Below are 267 nucleotides of genomic sequence, written 5' to 3'. Positions count from 1 at the left end.
AGTGCCATGGCACAAGAACGTTGCAGCAACGTCGAAAAATTGCTGCGGCGAAAATAGGGAGATGCGACATTTGCAGTGGTAGGAAGCGCGGTTTTCTTGAATGTTTTGAAATGCATGACAAAACCACCTCCTTTGTAACAACGCTGCAACCAGGAGAGCAATATTTCAGGGCTGAAAATCGCTTATTTTTTCCTAGTCAGCAGATCGTGGACCAATGATAAAAGAACGCCTCAAATGATACTTTCAGCCTGCTTATTTTACCCCTCT

The sequence above is a fragment of the Pollicipes pollicipes genome, unplaced genomic scaffold, assembly GCF_011947565.3.
Source record: "Pollicipes pollicipes isolate AB1234 unplaced genomic scaffold, Ppol_2.1 Scaffold_4002;HRSCAF=4701_pilon_pilon_pilon, whole genome shotgun sequence".
NCBI classification, from domain to species: Eukaryota; Metazoa; Arthropoda; class Thecostraca; order Pollicipedomorpha; family Pollicipedidae; genus Pollicipes; species Pollicipes pollicipes.
Note: the sequence above shows the minus strand (reverse complement) of the source record.